At 46.0% G+C, this 19,500-nt stretch overlaps 1 protein-coding gene and 1 long non-coding RNA gene across 4 annotated transcripts in view; one reads left to right on the top strand and one right to left on the bottom strand.

Annotated features, from left to right (window-relative positions):
* The window catches only part of Btbd9 (BTB domain containing 9), a 364,895-nt gene that overhangs the window by 142,466 nt on the left and 202,929 nt on the right, over window positions 1-19,500 (top strand). The gene's annotated exons all lie outside the window — the stretch shown is intronic.
* LOC116074307 overlaps window positions 10,162-19,500 on the bottom strand; it is a 26,300-nt gene continuing 16,961 nt past the window's right edge. The window contains exon 3 of the long non-coding RNA XR_004112169.1: window positions 10,162-10,338. This is a non-coding gene — a long non-coding RNA (uncharacterized LOC116074307). The remainder of the gene's footprint in view (window positions 10,339-19,500) is intronic.

Genomic DNA, 19,500 nt, shown 5'->3' on the forward strand with positions numbered 1-19,500 from the left:
CAGGGTTTCTCTGAGTAGCCCTGGCTGTCCTGGAACTCACTTTGAAGACCAGGCTGGCCTCGAACTCAGAAATCCGCCTGCCTCTGCCTCCCAAGTGCTGAAAGTTCCTTAAGAAATGAGCATGCATGTCCTTAAAGACAGCTGCGTACTCCTCGGGCTTTATTCAGGAGAATAAGCACACGCCCTTATAAAGATTTGCACACGTGCCACAGCAGCTCCAGGGTTAAGACCCCAGCTGGAAACCAGTTCCTATCACAGAGGGTGGAGAGACAAGCCATGATAGAAGTCACATGTCAGGCAGAGCACCTCCTACCTGAAAACCCCAAACCTGAAATCCAGAGTGTTGTCAGCATCAGCATGACATCTGAAAAGTGCAGTTGGTATTAATTCTGGATGCCTAATTGATATAGTTTACTAAAGTATAGAATTTACACACTAAGGAATTCCAGAACCTCTCCCATCTGCAGACGTTCAGATGACAAAGACTCCATCTGTACTCTTTGCTAATAGGGGAAATGTACTATAGATATACAACAACATGGCCAAGCCTCAATTGAATTGCATTGATTAAAATGCCTTGTGGTTCTTTTATCTGAAGTTTCAGAGACTCTAAATAGGCACTGTCTAGGAAGCAGTATACATTGGAAGCAAAGGTGGGGAGTGAAAGGATGGTCAGGAGGGTTCCGCGGTGATCAAGGAGACAGAGGTGTTCACTGTGTGGAGCTCAGCATCTTCAGCTTGTGCAGTGAAAAGCCAACAGAGCTGTTAAAATGCCTAAGGACTTGGCTTTCCTCAGGGGAAAGAACTGTGAAGCTCAGAGGTTAATCAGCCTAGAGGAGACTTTTTAGGGCCTGAGGCCTTCACCCTGGAGCTATAGAGATCTGTGCCCATTAAACTCACCACACTATTCCCCTCCTGTTGGGGGTGGGGAGTATGAGACTGAGGTCCTAGTCAGCACGAGTAAGATGATTTCTGGAAGCAAAAAACTAATGACCTCGTAGTTTGGTGACAGAAATTAAAGACTGCCAATTATTAAGAAAGCTAGATTTTTTTTTTTTTTTTAAAACCTCACTGAAATGGTTAGTTAGAAACCCTGCCGGCTGGCTGCACTTCCACACGGAACATGAAGAACATGACCTTCTAGCTATTCCACGCTCACTATCTCTAGAGTGCCCTGTTGTTCTTATATTACACTAGTAATTTAATTGTCTCCTCTCCTTTTGGAAAGGGGAATAAATACACAACTGCAGCATGCATAATGATGTTCAGACTAATGTTACCAACCAAAACCCAAAGAGCAGTGAGCTGTCAGCCGCAGAGCAGCAGCAGAAGGGCAGTGAGCTGTCAGCGGCAGAGCAGCAGCAGAAGGGGCAGGCTGGCTTTCTCATCCCTTGTTGGGTCCCGCTGTTCGATGATTGCTGTGATTTTTGAAAAGGAAGAACACCACAAAGCTTAAATGCATGTAGAAACTTGAGGGAAACAAGACTGCTTACGTTGTTGAGTGCAGAGGACTTACAGGCTGAGCCACAGCAGGCTTAGGTTCCAGTGGAAAGGTGCGTTAACGTATGTGTTAGTGTATACACAGACACACTAACTCCCTGAAAAAATATCAGCAGTGGCTCCCCATTTTGTTAGGCTCTTTGGGTACATCTTAAGCTTACTTGGAGCGATCCTCTGAAGAGGATGAGCCAATAGAATGACCAAGTAATTGCACACTGCTGCTCGCCATGGCGCATCCTTTCAGCAAGTGACACTCATGTATGAAGCCCCGGCCACCTGGTGACCGTATGCTACCATAGAAGAATTACTCTTTGCAGATAGTCACACTGGGAAACTAGGCACTGCTTTGTGCAGGGTCACATGGATCCTTGAAGACAAATCAATCTTTGAATTCTTCTTCAGGCTGCTCATTCTTGTAGGCATGATGTTAAATGATAGACATGTTAAGGGTTGGGCTAAGGTATGTTTCATAACAATAAGAAAAACTCTTAGTAACATAGCATGATACAAGTTTATTTCCTATTGATAGTAAACATCTAAGATAGATCATGGACTCTACAGGCCTGGGCTGAGAGAGTCTTCGCTAGCTTACAGCAGGCTGGACACACACAACCTGGAGACACTGGACTTTGAGACTCATTTTAGTCTTTTGCATAAAAGCAGCGTGGTCATTCACTTGAAGCCTACTGCAGAACCTGACCCATGACTCCACCTAGTGCAGGTCAGCTGCAGGCTCTGGGGACCCTGGGTGTGCAGGGATAGAGAGTGCCTTGGCTGTAAACGGAGAACAAAGTGTTTAATATAATGGTATTCTGTACCTGATGTTTTGAAATCATACCTTTAATAGAAAAGTTAATGCTATATACCTTAACTCATAAGGATACTTATAAAATATTGTTTTTTTTTTTTTGTGTGTGTGTGTGTGTGTGTGTGTGTGTGTGTGTGTGTAAGTTGCTGGTTTCCATTTTCCAGGCAATCAAAGTGGCCTTGTTGTGACTTCCTACTGACTTTGATGTGTTCATATAGAAATATGTTGTTGTAGTTCCCAAACTTGTTTGGGAAACTGCAGGAGTGATTTTAGAGATCTGAAATAGATAGAGGCTATTGATAGTGGTAGAGGCTTCTCCTTCCAGGGACCTGTAGTTCCTAGGCATTGCTTAGGCAGCTTTTGTCTTTCCTTTCAATAACGCTCAACAGTTGAGAAAGGCAATCTAGAATCCTGGTTAGATTATCTTGGGCTTGTGGCGAGGCTACTTCTAAGTCTTTTTTAGTCATTCCAAAAAGAATTCAAGATAGCATTGGCAGGGACTATTGGATCCTCAGTATTCTTAGGGACACCAGCAGGTTACTCTCCCTACTTGGATGTGAAGTGCAGAGGTAGTCTCAGTGTAGCCCAGTCCTCTGAGCCTTTTATCTTGTAAATGCTCATAAAAGAGGAAGACTTATTTTGAAGATAGGAAATGAAAATCGGTAGCAATGAGCGTCCTCTGAGTTGGCTCTAAGGTGATGGCTAGCTTCTTTGGAGTCATAAACAGATATTTTCATGCAGAGCTCTGAAGGATTCCTTTTGAGTGAGATTCTTACTGCCCTCTGTGGGCATCGAGACCTGATATTTAAAGCGTCATCCTTGGGGAGTGCTCGCATCACGCCACATTCTGTCGCCAAGCTTGTGTGAACCCACAATGCTTGGTGGATACCAGGCACCAAGATTTGTTAGGCGCAGTTAGGAAAGGGGCATGGTGGGTGTGCTGGAAGGGTTGACAGTCCAGGTGGGGCAGGAGGGCGTGGGGAGACATGGGAAATGGCTCCTGAGGTGTATCATGTTTTCCATTGTTGGTGTGCCAGAGCAAGCCCCTTTCTTCAGCACGTACATGCTTCTAGCTCTCGTGTTTATCTCTCTTTCCCAGGCTGTCCTTTGTGTTCCAACCATTGTCTAGAAATCTCTGTTGGGGTGTATGTTAGGCATTTCAAATTCAGCATGTCCCAAGTGAAGCACGTGACTCTGCTCCTCTCGCCAGTTCCTTTCCATCACAGTAAATGGCACGATGGCTCATTCTAGTGCTTGACCTCTAATTCCAGAGGTCACCTCAGCCCTCACACTAGAGTCAGTCCACTGTGAGTCTTTCTGGCATTAGCGGCAAGATCCACCTTGGCTCCCTCTGCTCTAGCCGACAGCGCCGCCACATGGAGTTCTCTCCTGACTGGTTGGCTCATGTTTGCCTCCAGTGACTTTTTTGTCTAGTAGCCAGACACACTCCTCACCTGCAGACTGCTCCAGGGCAGAGCATAAGAGGCTCAGGCTCTGCCTCTGCTGTTTCTCACCTCCCTGAGCCCCAGTCTGGACCCTTCTCCTCTTGGTCTTGCTGAGTTTCCCCAGCGTGGGGCTTCTGCTTGCTTCCTTCTCGCTCCTTGATGCTCTCTTCTCCAGATACTTCCGGTTTGAATCTTAGTTGAAGCCTACCCGGCAGTCTGTCCTGCAAACCCTGGCTTGATCATAATGCCACGGTTTTTGTCTTACAACATGCTTATTATAATGCCATGCCATGTGATTTCATGCAAGGGGATAGTCAAAGATGGGAGCCCGGGAACTGAGGTTTGAAAAAGCTGATACTTGAGAAGTATGTTAAGGAACACTATATAAAGAGAAAATATCTGCAAATCAAATATACAGCACTGGGTTTATAGCCAGAATATACAAAGTCTCAAAACTCAACAGTGAGTAACTAGACTGCCTGGCTTTGGAGGTGTGTGTGTGTGTGTGTGTCTGTGTGTGAGTGTCTGTGTGTGTGTGTCTGTGTGTGTGTGTGTGTGTCTGAGTGTCTGTGTGTGTGTGTCTGTGTCTGTGTGTGTGTCTGTGTGTGTGTGTCTGTGTGAGTGTCTGTGTCTGAGTGTCTGTGTGTGTGTGTCTGTGTGTGTGTGTGTGTGTGTGTGTCTGAGTGTCTGTGTGTGTGTCTGTGTGTGTGTGTGTCTGTGTGTGTCTGTGTGTGTGTGTGTGTCTGAGTGTCTGTGTGTGTGTCTGTGTGTGTGAGTGTCTGTGTGTGTGTGTGTCTGTGCCGGGACCTCACTCGTTTTAGGGAGGTATTTGTCCACAGAACCACATCCCTGTTCTCGCATGTTTAGTTTTTTGTTTGTTTGTTTTGAGACAGGGTTTCTCTGTGTAGCCCTGGCGGTCCTGGAACTCACTCTGTAGACCAGGCTGGTCTCAAACTCAGAAATCCGCCTGCCTCTGCCTCCCAAGTGCTGGGATTAAAGGCATGCGCCACCACTGCCTGGCACCATGTTTAGTTTTTAAGGCCAAAGATTTGAGGCAGTATTCAGATGGTAACTAAACACACTAGAAGATGCTTACCATTTTGTTATTGATGCAAATTGAAGTGAGACACTGAAGCTACCCAGAGACACTCCACAACACGCAATAACTCTTTGAAAGCAACCTGTAACACCCTATCTGGAAGCACGGGGGAGGGAACACTAAAGTTCTCGGATACTGTTGATAGGAATGCGAAAAGAAACAGCCACTTTGGAAAACAGTTTGACGGTTTCTTATAAAATAAACATGCATTTTCATCTGACCCTGTTATTTTGTGTTATAGACAGACGTAGATTTTGTTCACTCAGAAACCTCAGAAGGGTGCTTAGAGTCATATAACCTAAAAGTTGACCAAAGAGGGCTATATCCTTTTACTACCTTACGTTTGGTGGCTCAGCTGCGGTCCATCAACACAGTGCAGTGCTGCTGTGAGTGCCACCCATCACTGCCGAGGAAACAGAACTGGACGGGTCCTCAGGGGTCATGCAAGGCGAAGGAAGCAGACGCGGAAAGGCTCCATGCAGAGTGGTCTCGGATGGATGCATTTCTGTGGAAAAGAAGTGTCACCGCTGTTTGCCAGGGACAGAGGTGGGGGAGACTCTCACTCCCAAAAGATCATTCAGGGTTGTGTTAGAGGTGATGGGATTATTTTGTGGTTGCTGTAGGGGCGGGGAATGAATGATATATTTATTATCAGTCTTTGCTTCTTTAATCTCAAACAGTCTATCAAAGCATTAATCTTATTGCCCATATGTTAACACAGACTCAGACCTGGGCAGCCCTGTGCGTGAGTTCTGGGCCAGCATTCATGTCACTGTTATGTGTTTCCATTCATGATTGTTGTTTCACTGCAAGGCTAAAACAAATTAGTTTTTATTCCTCTTTCCAGAACAGAGGTGTTTGGCTGCAGGCCGTGTTGGTCTCTCCTGGGCAGCTCAGGTGGCTGTGGCAGTCTTTAAACTAATAATACAGCACTGTTGCTTTTTGTTTTTAAAATGAGTTTTTGCTAAATGAATGAGGCTTCATTGTGTTATGAATGTGCACCATTTTTTTTCAGTATTTAATTTCATAGTCATGATACTTTTATAAAACCTCTGTGGAAAAATTAAAATTTTCCAAAGATGGAGGTGATTTTTAGTGCTTTGTGTCCACCATTCTGTACATGAATTTAAGTTCTTTAGCCTCAAAAATCTTAGACTAATACATACAGTCTTTTCAGTGCAGTGGCTCTGGCAGTGTAGGCATCGTCTTCCACACTAACTGGGGCCTGTAGGAGGGAGTGCTAGCTTAGTTACTGGGAGCCCAAGCCTACTCACTTGAGGATCCCATTTTGCAGTAAGCCAGCGGTACTCTGCCCCCACCTTTTAATTGCCTTTCAAAACCAGCCCAGCACTTACTTCTCTGATCTCTAACAACAGAGGAGCCACTTTAGCCCGATTGAGGTGTGACCTGGTATGTACAGCACTGTCTGTGATTATCCCAGATACAGGATTGGGTTTCAAATGTGTCAACATTCCCACACCACTTGACACTTACTTCTGTTCTGAATGTCTCTTTACTAAAAGCGCTATCATTGATTTGCTCAGCAGTCACGGGTTGAGCAGGTAAATCCCTGCCCTGCCCTGCACAGAGGTGAAATGCAGGAGGAGCTTCGCTGTTACAGGAGTAGGGAGGAGCAGGTAGCGGGCCGCTCTAGCCAGAGGTTGGTTCCACTGTGCTGCAGAGGGCCAGGACTGGCTGAGCAAGCGGTATCCTCAGCCACCTCATTCTCTTCTAGAAGGTCCCACTTAACAATTGTACAACCAAATATTTAAGAAGCATTCTTCGTGTGTGCGTCGCAGAGGCGTATTGATTTTATACTTCTATGGAATGCTGTAGTACAGTCCGTTATTAATCCCGTCCTAACCCTATAAAATATGTAACAGGCTGCCCAACAGAATGATGGCTGCAGATAGAGGACGGGGCTACATTTGAATTCATGCAAATGTGGAGGTTTCCCAGAAAGCCATTTTCAAAGTATGAGCCACATTTTGAAAATAAAACAAAGAATAATGCCTTGGAGTAGAAATCTGTAATGAAACCCATAATAGCCAAAAGAGTACAATAAATTCTGCAGGGAGAGCTCTCCGTTTTTTGTTCCTTTTCAAATTCTAATACTAAACTCTATTAGTAGTCTGTATGAAATGATGAGACACGAAGCCCTGCTGGTGTAAAACTATCACTAATCTGCTCCTTTGCATAAATTTTCACTCAGACAATTGTCTGTGGTCTTCTCCTGAAGGACCTGCTACATGCTTTCCAGCTAAACAGATGAGACCTCTTAGCCATCTCTTTGAGACTGAATGGGGTTATGGAAGAGAGAGAGGCTGCATACAAGAGCCACCAGGGCGTTTACCTTGGTCACAGGCCTGCCTTCTCGAGTGAGCTGACATCCTTTTCATCCGTATTATTGTCACCTTCAGGAGTAATGCAGGCACGTTTTTATTCTTTTGAAAACAGGCAAATTCAAAAGTAGTTCCCTCTCTTTATCTGGGTCACACTGTTGTTTTATTGCAACAATTGTGACAGATTTATCACTTCTTCCCCATCAACTTTGTATTTTCTGTTTTCAGCTTGTGACACTCTTTGCTTCTTGGCCACACAGACATATAATTTAAATCGGCGTGGATCCCTTCCTGCAGATGTTTCAACCAGTGCCGGGTTACTTCAAGTCGTCTTTCATAATGTCTGCCGTCCTTGTCTCTCCCGTTCCCATTGCCCACATCCGGTATGAACCATTATGGCCGTGTGCCTAAATATTACATCTTTAATTGCTTTCCCAACCTCTAGTTAATTTCCTTTCAATACACCCCAAATACTAGCACTGGATTTATTATGCTAAGCTATGGCGTAGGTATACTTTTCAGTTTGAAAGCTTGGAGCCATTAGTGTTGTTCAGAGGCATCATAGTATAGGGAGTGGTATGCTGGCATCAGAACCAAATAAACATGGGTTGTTCTCTACGTGAATCTCTTTATACTGCTCTGACCTTAGAAAACGAGTTACTTGACCTTTTGGGCTTTGGGGTCCTTGTTTGACCAGAGGGAAAATAAAACCATAATAACAAGGCAGCATGTGGAGTGCACGGCTTGGCGGCCTGGTTAATGGCCACTGTCAGAGTGCGGTGGACAGAGGGGGACACGGGGCTGCCTCCAGCGCCACCCCCTGGGCAGGAGCCTTTCCATGGCCGTGAGTGCTTCTGACGGACAGAGGAGTGCTAGTCTTTGTGTTTCTTCCCATGTTTACACTTTAAAGCACAGCTAGGTCTTTTCAGATAGACTATATCCAGTATTTAAAGACACATAAACTAAGAATTCTTTCAAGTATAGCGACCAGAGACCACTGATTTTTATTATTAGAGAAACAGTGCTGACCTTCCCAGTTATAGCTTCACACAGAGCAGTCAGTGCCAGGTGGAAATGGAAAAGAAACGATCAAGTGGGGATCGAGAGTGCTCGGTGAAAGGGCTGGAGAGATGGCTTAGGAGCTCTTCCAGAGCGGTTAAGACTGCTCTTCCAGAGGTCCTGAGTTCAATTCCCAGCAACCACACGGTGACTCACAACCATCTGTAATGGGATCTGATGCCCTCTTCTGGTGTGTCTGAAGAAAGCAACAGTGTACTCACATAAAATAAATTAAAAAATAGTGTTTTGGCCATGCCATGGGTAGAGGAAATTGTGGTCAGAGATGCTGGGGCCATGGCTTTGACTGTTTTATCCAGTGAGCTTGGGGGAGCGCTCAGATGAGATAGGATGGTGATTATATAGGGCAGCCCAGGGAAAGGGAGGCCTTAGCTCAGGCTAGAGCTGAGCAAAGCTGAAGAGAAGACAGAGCTGCACAGGTCACCCAGCCTCGTCTCCTTCACAGTCATATACACGAGAACTACCTGGAAAGCGCAGTAACTGAGGAGACCCTAGTCAGGGGATTGCTCCCCTTGGTTATTTTACACTGTTCTGTGCATGTTGCGTGCGTGTGTGTGTGTGTGTGTGTGTGTGTGTGTGTGTATGTGTATGTATGTTCATTTGATTTTCAAGACAGGGCTTCTCTGTGTAGCCCTGGCTATCATGGAACTTATTTTATAGAACAGGCTACCCTCGCAGTCACAAATCTGCCAGCTTCTGCCTTCCAAGACTAGGCTGTGCCAACATGCGCGATCTGACCACATTTTTGGTAATTCTAATTCAGTTTGTTTTGGGCTTCATTCTAAATGTTTGGTCAGTGCTGAGGCTCCTTCTGAGGTATCTTTGCTACATTGCTGTCTACCATTTGCAAATCCTGGCACTGCTTTCTCAGATGGCCTGTTCCGTGCGTAGTAGACCTGTTGAGTATTACCTCTTCTTTTACTGAACAGAAATTTCAGTCAATTCTGCACCTTGGTTTATCTGCCCTCCTGCTTCAGCACACAGGAACAGGCCTTAGCATGTGAGCATTCTTCTTCTTGTTTTTTTTTTTTTTTTTTAGATTTATTTATTTATATATATGAGTACACAGTAGCTGTCTTCATACACACCGGAAGAGGGTGCCAAATCCCATTACAGATGGTTGTAAGCCACCATGTGGTTGCTGGGAATTGAACTCAGGACCCCTGGAAGAGCAGTCAGTGCTCTTAACCTCTGAGCCATCTCTCCAGCCCCCACTTCCACCCCCATGTGAGCATTGTTGAGGTATGAGAAGGCTTCTCTCTTCTATAAACTGAACGTGTCTGGGACCTTAATTTGACATGGTTTTGATTTTACTTCCCTATCCTAAACACACATGCTTCTGAGTGTAAGCCAGCTTTTCTGTGACCTCTGAAAGCTGTGGTACCAAGAACTCACTCCTATTCCTGCATGGTCTGTGCATGTGAGTGAATAGAACCCAGATGGGCCATGTGAGTGAATAGTGCCCAGATGGGCCGTGTGTTTCTAGCAATTATTTCCTCATATGGTCCTCATAAATATTGTAATGGAAACCTAGGAACAAAGAATTGATTAGAGTGCCCTTTATTAAGAGAGTATGTGCCAGCACAAAGAGAAGGGATGAGAACTGGCTTGTCTGCTTAGCAATGGCCAGTCACTGACTTGGGGTGGAATGAATTTGAGTGTGTCCTTGACCTCTCTCAGCTGTTCTTCCCTTTGTGACCTCCCCTCTTTCCCCTCCTCTGTTCACATGTGTCAGGTTACAAGTATTATTTGTGCTTCTTTCTTAGCATTCATTCAAAAGATGCTCCAGTGTAGAGAGGGTGGCAGAAGAGCAGAGGCTCCATCTCCATCTTGCTTCTGTGTAGCTCTTAGCTGATTGGTGCAGCAAGGGCTGGGGCCCTGGGGTTGCGTTGACTAGAGCTGCAGCTGGACCAGTTGAACTCGAATCACAGATGCCCTGTGGAGGGCTGTAGGTCTCGATAGTTTGCATGTTATGGAGCCAGGGCCAGTGGCGGGCGGGCGTCTGTATCTGCCTCGGGTTCCATTACCTCGTTGGTTCAGACCCCGACTCCCACTTACACCTGTGACCTGTGATCAGAAAGCACAGTGTCAGTTGTATCAAGGTGAGCTTCTCCAGCATGAGAAGCTCCCCTCCCCTCTCTCTCTCACACACACATACACCCTCCCTCTCTCATGCGCGCACAGCCTTCTTAATAAAAAGCTGTGAAAATTTGTGACAATTTTTATTTCTTGTTTTATTATTTTTTAATGATTTATTTATTATATGTAAGTACACTGTAGCTGTCTGCAGGCACCCCAGAAAGAGAGTGTCAGATCTCATTACGGATGGTTGTGAGCCACCATGTGGTTGCTGGGATTTGAACTCAGGACCTCTGGAAGAGCAGTCAGTGCTCTTAACTTCTGAGCCATCCCTCCAGCCCCGTTTTCTGCCTTTTACTAAGAGAGGTAGCTGTGTAGTGTTTCTTGCTTCGGAATCTTCATTGTTGAGAAAAGAGATCTACAAATTAATTCCTTTGTGTCAAAGTTCACGGTGCTTGGACAGTGTTGTCCTTTTCAATTTGTTGTCCTTGGGCAACATGCTCAGTTTGTTGATGACTGTTAGAGCTCTGGTTTCTTCTTCCACTGGATTTTGCTTCTAAAAGCAAAACATGCAGTGAGATTTTCATGAGCTCACCGTGATTTCCAAGTGTTGCGAACTGTAAGGCTCTTTGCTGTTCTCCTTAAGTATTTTCTACATCTCTTGCCTATTGCTCAGTATCCACTGAGCCCCAGATTGAGATTTGTAATAAATTACTACATAGCTTCACCTCAATTCTGTTTCTAAGTGATCCATTCTGCAAGCGCCCATAAAAGTTGACCAGCCCCACGAAGCTCCTGCCCTGCATCTTCTGCGATACTTTAACCCGGTCACTCTGAAGAGCGGATGCAGTTTTTCCTTTCCAAGAGGACGAAACCAGCATGAGGAACTCATGACAAACAGTCAAGCAACAGCATCTTTTATTGAGTCAAAATTCCCATCAGCACCAAAGAAAAAGGTGAGCAGCACAGAAGGAAGTGCCCCTGCTGCTGCTGCTGTGAGCAAGCCTTGGAGACGGCACTCAGCTGGGTTAGCTGGGTAGACAGGAATGTTGCTGGCCCTGGCCTGATTTATCTAGATTTATACATGGAGTTTGACTTTAGACTTTGCAGTGTGTGCTGGAGCAACTGATCTCACTGCTTAGTCACTCAGTGTGGTGTGAACATGCCCTGTGATGCCCCTCAGGCTCCCTGCTTAGTCACTCAGTGTGGTGTGAGCATGCGCTGTGATGCCCCTCAGGCTCCCTGCTTAGTCACTCAGTGTGGTGCGAGCATGCGCTGTGGTGCCCCTCAGGCTCCCTGCTTAGTCACTCAGTGTGGTGTGAGCATGCGCTGTGGTGCCCCTCAGGCTCCCTGCTTAGTCACTCAGTGTGGTGCGAGCATGCGCTGTGGTGCCCCTCAGGCCCAAGTTCAGCTGTGCATTCCTTCCTGATATACTTATCCAAGCCTCAGCTCTTTACCTCTGAGGTATGGCCTGTGCTAGATCCGGTTCCTTGTGGCACATGTGTAAAGATATGTGACGATACCTGCCGTGGACTTGGCACCCAGGGCATGGCAGATACAGTTGGTAAACAAGACTGTTTCGTGGATATGGAGTCCAGCCACCTGTTGGGTTGCTGATAGACAGACACTAAGCAAACCCGAGTGAAAACAGCTGCTGGATTAGGGCCACAGCACAGGTGCATGTGGACTAGCTGCATTCTAGGTCTTCCTGTGACGGCTCACACAGAGCGAGCCCTGATTTCAGTCCTAGTACATTGGAAAGGAGGAAGAGCAGTTGTGAGGTGTTTTGGGTTCTGTTTGGCTCTGTTGTTTTACCTTTTGGATCTGTTCTAGTTGCGATCTCTGCTGCTGTGATGAAACACCAGGGCCAAAGCGGCTTGGGGACAAAGGGTTGTTTTAGCTGACAGCTTGTGGTCCATCATCCAGGGAGGTCGTGCCAGGGGCCTGGAGGCAGGAGCTGAAGCAGAGGCCAGGGAGGGTGCTGCTGACTGACTTGCTCCTCATGTCTTGCTCAGTTTTCTTTCTCACAGCATCAGACCCACATACATGTGCACAGTAGCCCCTGCCCACAGTGAGTTGGGCCTCCCACGTCAGTCACTAATCAAGAACGTGTACTACAGATGCCCATGGGCTAATGTGGAGGGTGCATTTTCTCAATCAAGGTGACTCCAGCTCGTATTACTAGCCACCACAGTCAGTGGAAACTTTGTTTAGGAGAACTGGCAAGGTCTGCCTTGGCGGCTAGCAACACCAGTGCAGACTTTTGATCTAACTCTCTGGACTCTTTCCTTACAGCAGCGTGTTCTCACTCTTTACCATGCTTGGCTCCTAGTGACTTCATGTGAACCAAGGATTGGCTAGAGACTTTTGTCCTAGCACTCACCTTGCCGGATTATATAGTGACATATCAATGCAAATATCTTCTGGAATTACAGCGACCATGGATTCAGTCCAGGATGTACTTGATGATACATTTTAATATAGAGTAATTTGAACATTTTTCTTGTTCTATTCACATGTCTGCACGATGAAAAAAAGGACGCTGAGATAGCCTTAAATTTCTATTTTAATTTTTTTTTTCATAACTGGATAGACTCTCCAGTATTCTTTAAATGTGTAACAAGTCAGAATAATGAAACTGTAATGCCAAAAAGAGTGGCTTGGAACAAGTCCTGATGGACCCTTTGCCCTGGGTGGTCACACACATATTATTATGTTCACCCCCACTGCTGGGTAGGTATCTTTCCTGTTAAGACTTTGACCTCCCCTGGTCTCTCATTAGACTCTGCAGTGTGGTGCTGCTCAGATATGATGGCTGTCAACAGTTCATACCAGAATCCCATGGGCCTCTCTCCCACGTTCCACATAAGAAGGCAAAGGGCTGGAGATGTGGTGACTAATACCAATCAGAGTGAATGGGGTTGCAGCGTCCTACAACTGGGGGATTTCAGTGACCTGCTTCTCACTTACATGACAGAGTCGGTGAGAATTCATGAAGGCTTTGCTCAGTGTTGTTGCTCAGGGCCCCTGGATGCCAAAGACTTGGATTTCAACATGGGCTTCCACATGTTGATCACAGAAACTGAGCAGAGAGTTCTGGAGGATCTTACTCCAGCAATTGTATTGTGACTCAGACATGACTTGGGCCACTTCTGTTCCCTGTGCACACGGCCAGCCCCCCAAGTGAGCAGGAAAGTGAGGCTGGCTCTAGATATCAGTGAGTGAAAGTGGTGGTGGTTATAATTGTGGATGGCCCATTTAAAACAGGAGATGGCTGAGGACGCGGATGTGTGTCGTGGATGTGTGTCGGGGCAGGCCGAGAGAGAGTTTCTGCTCCCGGTTCCCTGTGGAACGCAAGCATAAAATGCTGTGGAGGGTAGATGAGGGTGACATGGATGCCCTCGGAGGTGAGAAGCAATCGTGGAAATGGCAAGGTTTATGGAACTGTGTGATGAGGACAGGACAGGTGCATGCTGTGAATGAGCTGAGCACGCCTGATGGAGAGAAGTGAGCAGGTCAGGTGGTGACATCTCTCAGGATTGAGGTGCAGGGTGTTGAGCGAGGGAGAAATGCATTCTGTCCCTCTCCCAGAGGCAGGATTGAACTAAACTAATCTAAAATGTGTTATGTATTAGCCTTTCTGTTCCTAGAGGACATTTGTCTATAATGTCAGGGGTGCGGTCCCTGTTGATGTCCCTAGCAGCCTGAATGTATTTCTCTTTGATTGTTACTATCTTGTATAGGAAATTGTTTCTGTGGTGCTTTGTGTCACAGGTCAGACTACCACAATCCATTTACTTGCTAAGTAAATGTTTGCTTGACAAGCAAACAGAAATCAAAATGATTCTGTCCAGCCTGAGTTCCTTATAGTTCTTAGAAAGAAAGCCTTGATTTTGTTACATTCTACATCACAAGGGACACAATGACACATGGCTTCCTCTAATTGTCTTCAGAGGACAAAGCATCAGTTACAGAGGGGAGTAGGTAGGGCACAACTTTGATAGCATCCATGAGGTTTTTGTTATGTTCTGCCTCCCTGGGGCATCAGGACTTTATTACTTGAAATGTAAATATAGTTAGAGCCTTTAAGAATGGGAGTGCTGATGTGATGCCAGTTTCCCACTGCCATCATGGCAGAAGCTAACTTCAGCAGCAGCATCAGGGTACTGCCATTGTTCCATGTGTTTTCCTGCACACTTATTCTGTGGGGCTCTTCGCCCCAGCCTGGTGTCCTGGTTTCTTGAAAGGGGACTGTAGTCTTTGTTTTTTTTTTATACTCTATTTTTAATATTGGTTTTCAAACATTTTAACTTCATTTCTAGCCCACCACTCACCAGAGGTAGTAGAAAAGGGTCACTAGGATACAGGGGAACTGGACCTGTTTAGAAATAGTTTTTTGGAGTAATTCTATAGTAGTAGTCTCGTTTAGCACTGTCAGGATAGATGATCTACTCGAAAACACCATCAGTCTAGTTCAGTAGTGTCAAGATAGAAAACACGAATTAGCAGCAGTGGTGTGACCCAGCAGAAATAGCCAGCCCTCAGCCACATTAACATGAATCAGCAGGTGTGACCAAGACCACCAGGGACACCAGGAGTAGTTCTTAGCTGTGTCCTTGTCAGTCAAGTCGTGGGACCAAAAATATTACAAAGCTAACTGTGTAAGCTAGCTTCTTTCATAGTCCATCGAGTCTTACTCCCTCTGAGCATCTTGTGTCCTCCACGGGCCTTGCCTCATCTTATGTCTTGCTAGCACATAAGTCTTAGGAAAACCCTGTCCATCTGTATCAGCTGACATCACTTAGTCAATTGGCCCAAGTCCACAAAAGCGACAAGAAGCCGACAGAAACCCACTTAAAGTTTTTGGTATGTTTTTCTCTATAGAGTCACGACAAATGGAGCTCAATAACACAACGTAAGGCAAACCAAATGTGTGTGTTGTTACTGAAGAATCCTTTATCATGCATCCTTCTACATGTTTGCTTTAGTAAAACATCTTTTAATCTGTGTCTGCTTTAGCGAAATGTTCCTTCTCATATCTGTTTTAGCAAAATATCCTTTCACCTGTGTCCATGCACACCTTCAATCCCAGCACTTGGGAGGCAGAGGCAGGCGGATTTCTGAGTTCGAGGCCAGCCTGGTCTACAGAGTGAGTTCCAGGACAGCCAGGGCTACACAGAGAAACCCTGTCTTGAAGGAAGAAAACAAAAAAACTACTACCTCCTGTGTTTGCCCCATATGATGCAAATGACTTTCCAAAACAACCAAAAGTTTCTACTTCATGGGACCTTCTGTCTACTGAGGGATTTCAGAGAGGGAGAGCTTCATGGTTACAAGAGTGTGTGTGTGTGTGTGTGTGTGTGTGTGTGTGTACATGTACGTGTATTGCTCCCACCCTGATATTTAGTTGTGTACAAATGTATGGCTGTGACTCTGTGCCATATGTAATAGTGGACTGTTGCTCACAGCTGTCTGTAGTGAGGTAGTTCATGGAAAAGCACTTAGAATAACATCTAGCACATAGTGAGCACTCACTCACTGTGAGCCTCAGTTGCCCCTCTGTGTCTCCCAGGGTACGGTCATAGGGGTTCCTCTTTGTAACTCTCTGTATTGCTTCATCTAACCCATGTGATACAGAGATGGAGAGAAGCCTTATGTGACTGCCCTGCAGTTGTAGGCAAATTGTCAGCTAAACAGAGAAGACAGAGGCCTGTCAGAGGAGCTCCTGCCACTCTGAAAATCGGAACCCAACTCTATACCTGCCCTTTTGAGTTATGCTGTGGCCTAGCTGTGACCTCTTTAGCTCAGGCTGTCTCTGCAGCCATGAAGAAGCGTGGTGTTTACCTCAGGGCATGGCTGTCTGTAGCGCCTTCCTAGGAGACCAACAGCATCCCCTCTGTCCCAGGGCATGGCTGTCTGTAGCGCTTTCCTAGGGAGACCGACAGCATCCCCTCTGTCCCAGGGCATGGCTGTCTGTAGCACTTTCCTAGGAGACCAACAGCATCCCCTCTGTCCCAGGGCATGGCTGTCTGTAGCGCCTTCCTAGGGAGACCAACAGCATCCCCTCTGTCCCAGAAGATGTTTCTGGGATGCACATGGGAAAGTGGATCATATAAGTGTAAATTACTTTGTTAGTTTAGAAACTCAAGAATATTAGAGAGCCCAGCCCTACTGGCCAAGGCCTTGGTCAGTGCTCGACCCAATATATCTCATTGTTTCTTCTTTATCAGTTGAGTAAAATATGTATCAAGTTTTAATTTGTGTATGATAGAAGAGCTTAATAATCAGTCAACATTAAAATATTTCTCGAGCCATAATTTGACATACCTGAAAGTAATACGGCAGGCAGCTCTAATACCCTGAGCAGGCCCTGCTGATTACCTTACTACATTTTGAAAGAGGCTTCATGGGAGAATGTAGGAAGCTATTTGGGAATGCTCGGCATTTTCCAGAAATCTTCTTCTTTCTTAGACGTATTCCGGTGTATCTTCAATTAGATGCCCTCACACTGCCCTTGTCAAGGTGACCCGCTCTTGCTAAGGTGCGGGGTCCAGTGGCCTGAGCTGAGTGCCTGTCCTGCTATAGCTGCCATGCGCTTATGATCTCCTTGATCCCCACTTCTTGAAACAAGCCATCTCCATCCGTCCCTCAGCATGTCCCCCTCCCAGGCTTTGTTTGCATCCCAATTGGCTGCCACTGCTTGGGGAATGTCTCCAGTGTCTCCTTTCCTACCTGTAAGTCAGAAGTGCTATGTCTGTTCAAGGCCTCCGTTCTCTATTTGGATACAGTCTCCGGGGCTTTAGGCCATGTCTGTGTTGAACATTCTTCACTCTTTTTGTCGCATCTGGACCTCTTGCTTGGATTGCAGAGTGAAAATTCTGCTGCTTGACTCTCTGACGTCACTGTCGAACCAGCATCTGAGCACGCTGTAAAACAGGTTGTGTTCTGGAGCAGGCGGCCCCGCCCCTCTCCTGCCTGTTCTTCAGTGGTTGAGCCAAGAACAATTCCATTCTTCATGACAAACAAACCGTCCTTCCGACACTTGCCATCCCTTCTATCAGGTCCTGCTAATTCTGCCTCCAAAATGTTCCCAGAAGAGGACCTTGTTCATCCTTTCAGTAGCCTTGTCCCTAGCCATCCCTTATGTAGTCTCCTGCTTGGACCCGGACCATCACACCAGACTGGTGATCCAGGATGAGCTTCTGTCCTTCTTCCCTGGAGACTTTTCAACCCACCAAAAAACCCACAAGAAACAAAAAACAACAACAAAAAACCTCCTGATTTTTTTTTTTTTTATAAACATCAGACCCTGTCCACATGCCTAGCATTTTCTGCAGGGAGCTTTAAAATTATGCAGATGAAGGCACGCCCCCCTCAGTATCCCACAGTCCCTGCCCAGCGCCCAGCGCCCAGCGCCCAGTGCCGTCTATGTTGTTTTCGTTCTTCCAGCACACACAGGGCGTGTTCTCCAGGACCTTGATCATGGTCTTCCCTCTTTTGAAGCTTCAGGTCCTCGTTTGTCTGAATCCGTTGAGGTTTTATCCGGTCTTGATTGTCACGCATCAGATGCGCTTGGCTGATTTATGTCATCTGACTTAATCAGGTTTCTCCTCTTTACCCTTTTAAATGAAACTCCACAGCATCCAGAATTATTAGTTTATAGTTGGTGCTCAGTAAGTGTGCTTCCATGATCCTAAGAAAACTATTGATCCAGCTAAGGTGCCTTGGGCATATGTGAGTTTGAGACACGTCTCATTGGCACAGTGCTGGCTTTTTAGATAGCACTTTTCTTCTGTTCTGTACTCCTGTCTTCCCTTCTCTCAGTGGAGGAATTCAAGTACACCGTTGTTTCTATGTCTGCTCTTTCTCTGTGGATCCAGCTCACCCAGAGGATCCCAAGGATGTGAAAGCAGCTCTTATGTACCATGCTACCCCAGCTATTAGGAAAGAGGAACATTCTTTACACTAACTAGGTCATTTCTATACCTCTTTTCAAACTTTCACATTCAGTGTTGTCATTCTGGAGGACGTGTCCTCCTTTTGTTGTCCCCAGAGAACACTGAGCATTGGAGCCAGGTAGACTTATTAAATGAGAATGCCCATCCCAGCATCGACTCTCTGTGAGACTCAACGGGTGCTTACATCTGAGTCTGGGTCTGACTGGCCACATTTCAACCCAGCCTCCCTTTCTCCTACACCCCAACCAGAAATGAGGCTTGACCATGACATTCTCTAAACTGTCTTACAGAACCCTATTGAACATTGTCCTATACATAAACATTGTATTCTGAATTAATCATGAACACTTCAGTGCCATTTCTTTTTTAATTGTTATTAGTGAGACAGTCTCTGTATGGACTCTACACTAAGCAGAAGTCTACAATCTTCACTGTACAAGCATTGCAAAGGAAGGCATGTCTTGGATATGAGACCATGGCAGCTCGCATTAACACTGCACTGCAATGTTCACAGGCCTTCTCCAGGTGTCCTTCTTTTTCAAAATGATAATCAAGCAGTAAATGCAGAAAACAACAGGTAACATTTTCATACTTCTCTTCAGTAAACAGAAGTAGAAATGAAGAATAGTCCAGGTAGACTCTTTGCATCTTCCTGAAGCATCTCTTCCGTCCTCAGAATGTAAGATGACAGGTCCTGTAATTGATGCAGCTCAGAGCTGGACAGGACAGGACAAGATAACTGTGTAGAATGCCTGTCCCAACATGGCCACCCCTGGTTGTGAGACATTTCTGTCCTTGGTGTCCTGGTCTTTCCTGTCTTGACTTTTCAATCCTAAGCATACACATGCAGTCACAGTTGGCTTGTGCGTGCTCTCTCTCTCTCTCTCTCTCTCTCTCTCTCTCTCTCTCTCTCTGTGTGTGTGTATGTGTGTGTGTGTGTGTGTGTGTGCGTGCGTGTGTACGTGCAGCAGTCATGTTCCTTACTCTGTACACCTTGGACTCACTGTACTGATTAGATGTTTGGTATATGTTGACAGAAGCTGATCTGGTTTTGATGCTAATCTTCAGGAGGCTGGAGGAAGCAGGCTTGAGAAGAGCTGCAGCTCTCCAGGAGTCATGTGCACGTATCCTGTGGCTGCAGCTCTGCAGGAGTCATGTGCATGTATCCTGTGGCTGCAGCTCTGCAGGAGTC

The sequence above is a fragment of the Mastomys coucha genome, unplaced genomic scaffold (genome assembly GCF_008632895.1).
Source record: "Mastomys coucha isolate ucsf_1 unplaced genomic scaffold, UCSF_Mcou_1 pScaffold3, whole genome shotgun sequence".
Taxonomy (NCBI): domain Eukaryota; kingdom Metazoa; phylum Chordata; class Mammalia; order Rodentia; family Muridae; genus Mastomys; species Mastomys coucha.